Raw genomic sequence first — 3,418 nt, 5'->3', positions numbered from 1 at the left:
TCCTGACTTTCTCTCTTCTCCCTCCGACTGTCCGATGGCTCCTCAGAGTCCCTGAGATGGCAGGAAAGCCCGGTCCCCTGGCAGCCTTGGATGAGGGGGATACAGAGCCCCTGGTGCACCCCAGACCTGTTCTGGGGCACCTAACAGGTGGGAGATGGGAGTGCAGGGCCCAGCCCACCCAAGCATCACTGCCAGTTCTGGTTCACAAAGCACTTTCCAGCCCCTGCCTGGATGAGTTCTGTGAAACGCTGTGCAGCTGAGCTTTGCAGATCCTTCTGCTTTCCTTCCAGCCTGGGTGCCGTCCACAACACACCCACCATTAACTTGGTTTTTCAGAGGCAGGGTCTTGCGCCGTTGTCCAGGCTGGATCACAGCTCACTGCAGCCTCAATCTCCATGCTCAAGTGATCCTCCTGCCTCAGACTCCTGAGTAGCTGGGACTACAGGTGCACACCACCACTCCTGGCTAATTTAATTTTTTTAGGGACAGGGTCTCACCATGTTGCCCAGGCTGGTCTTGAACTCCTGGGCTCAAGTGATCCTCATGCCTTGGCCTCCCAAAGTGCTGGGATGAGAGGCAATGTTGCTAGCTGAACTTCTACTCTCTGTCAATTTTAAGACACATCCTGATTTCATGTGAGAAGATACGCATCAGAGATATGGTGAAATACGGTCAGAACATGCAAACTCTCCTGTTGCATCCACTGTGTGCCAGGCGTGGCTCCCCACATGCGTGTGGCTTGCTCCTGCGACCCCACAGACAGGGTAGACGCCACCACACCCAGTTCACAGATCAGAGACACCCACTGGGCACCACACTGCGAGTTCATGGTAGAAAAGGGCCTGATGCTCCAGGCGCCTCTAAACAGACCCTGGGAAGGGAGGGATCACTGGAGGCTGCGGTGAGGGCTGGGCCCCCAGGCAAGACAGAGTCCAGGCTGACCAGGGCAGGTCATGCTGCAAGACAGCCACGGATTGCATCAGGGGCCCGGCTGCCGCAGTGGCCTGGAGATCCCCAGGGCGTCCTGGGTGATGCAACCGGGGCGAGGCTGGCCTCAGCCTGCCTTGAGGGCTGCAGGAGCCCCAGATCCTGGCTCATGCATCCCTGCTCCCTCCCTCCCTCTTCCCTCATATCCCAGGTCCTCCCCAGCTGGGAGACCACCCTTCCTCAGTGGCGGTGGCGGCGCGCCCTTTGGTTTCTGTTTGTGTTTGGGAAATGAGTGTTGTAATAAATAAAAGCTGCTGTGTCACTTCTCCCAGGGGCCAGCCCACCACTCAGTTGCCTGGTTTAGTGTATTATTATTTAAACAAATGGGCTTGGCTGTGTTCCAGGGAAGGCTGATTGATTCACACAACAGGCTCCAGGGATCCTCGTGTGGCCCCAGGACCCAGCTTGGCTGAGACCGATCGGATTAGTTTTGATCTTTCTTTCCTTTCTTTCCTCTTTTCTTTCTTTTCCTTTTCTTTTCTTCTTTTTCTTTTCTTTACTTCTTTTCTTTTTCTTTCTTTCTCTCTCTCTCTTTTTAAAGGAGTTCTTTTTTCTGTTTTTTTTTTTTTTTTGAGTCTCGCTCTGTCACCCAGGTTGGAGTGCAGTGGCGTGATCTCGGCTCACTGCAAGCTCCACCTCCTAGGTTCATTCACACAATTCTCCTGCCTCAGCCTCCTGAGTACCTGGGCCTACAGGCACCCGCCACCACGCCCAGCTAATTTTGTTTTTGTACTTTTAATACAGATAGGGTTTCACTGCGTTAGCCAGGATGGCCTCCATCTCCTAACTTCACGATCCGCCCGCCCTGGCCTCCCAAAGTGCTGGGATTACAGGCATGAGCCACTGCACTGGCCTATGTTTTATTCTTTTGTTTGAGACAGAGTCTCTCTCTGACACTCAGGCTGGAGGGCAGTAGCACAATCTCAGCTCACTGCAACCTCCACCTCCCGGGCTCAAGCGATTCCCCTGCCTCAGCTTCCTGAGTAGCTGGGATTACAGGTGCCCACCACATCCAGCTAACTTGCGTTTTTTTTTTTTTTTTTCTTTTCGAGATGGAGTTTTGCTCTTGTTGCCCAGGCTGGAGTGCAGTGGTGTGATCTCAGCTCACTGCAACCTCCGCCTCCCAGGTTCAAGCGATTCTCCTACCTCGGCCTCCTGAGTTGCTGGGATTACAGGCGCTCACCACCATACCTGGCTAATTTATTTATTTTAAAAATTTTTTTGAGATGGAATCTCGCTCTGTGGCCTGGGCTGGAGTGCAGTGGTACAATCTCGGCTCTGCCTCAGGTTAAAGCAATTCTGCCTTCCAGGTTAAAGCAATTCTCCTGCCTCAGCCTCCCGAGTAGCTGGAATTACAGGCACCTGCCACCATACCCAGCTAATTTTTGTATTTTAGTAGAAACAGGGTTTCACCATGTTGGCCAGGCTGGTCTCGAACTCCTGACCTCAAGTGATCTACCCGCCTCAGCCTGCCAAAGTGCTGGGATTACAGGCGTGAGCCACGGTGCCCAGCCTATTTTTTAGTATTTAACAGAATTCAGGACAAGTCACATAATCAATGATTCGTTACTTTATACACAGGAAGTCTTCTGTTATACAACTGGTTGTGAACAGAACAAAGCTCTTACAGCCTTTAGATGGCCAAAGAAATTCTCAAAGCCTGGGTATGTCCAAAAAGACTTCCACCACATCTTTTAAAAAACGTAGACTCTCAGCCGGGTGCGGTGGCTCACGCTTGTAATCCCAGCACTTTGGGAGGCCGAGGCAGGCAGATCATGAGGTCAGGGGTTTGAGAATAGCCTGACCAACATGTTGAAACCCTGTGTCTACTGAAAATACAAAAATTAGCCAGGCCTGGTGGCACGTGGCTGTAATCCCAGCTACTCGGGGGGCTGAGGCAGGAGAATCACTTGAACCTGGGAGGCGGAGGTTGCCGTGAGCCGAGATCACACCACTGCACCCCAGCCTGGGTGACAGATCCAGACTCCATCTGAAACAAAACAAAACAAACAAAACACAACAACGTTCACTCTCTCCCCGGTTCAGAGGACTGGTGGAGGCTACGTCTGCCTCCCCGGGAAGCCCTCAAGGACTCGCCGAAGTCTCCGGCCTGCCGGTGTCCAGCGGGGGACACAGTTCCGCCCTCTGCACCGGGAGCATCATGTCAAGTCTAAGAAAGCCCTGCAGGACCAGCCATCTTCCACCCGTCGTGGAAAAGCCCATCGGCACCCCTCTGACTCCCGCGTGGGAATCACCAGGCCACCACCGTCAAACGGCCTCCCGCAGGCAGAGACGGCAAATCCAGTCCTCCCGTGCCCAGGGGAGGGCTCATCGCTCTGCCACAGTCCCCGCAAATCTCCAAATACAACCCGGATGTGTCTCCCTCACCGCCCTCGTCCAGGCCACTGCCTCTCCCTGGAAAATCCCAGCC

This window comes from Macaca mulatta, chromosome 11 (genome assembly GCF_049350105.2).
Source record: "Macaca mulatta isolate MMU2019108-1 chromosome 11, T2T-MMU8v2.0, whole genome shotgun sequence".
In the NCBI taxonomy this organism is placed as follows: domain Eukaryota; kingdom Metazoa; phylum Chordata; class Mammalia; order Primates; family Cercopithecidae; genus Macaca; species Macaca mulatta.
Note: the sequence above shows the minus strand (reverse complement) of the source record.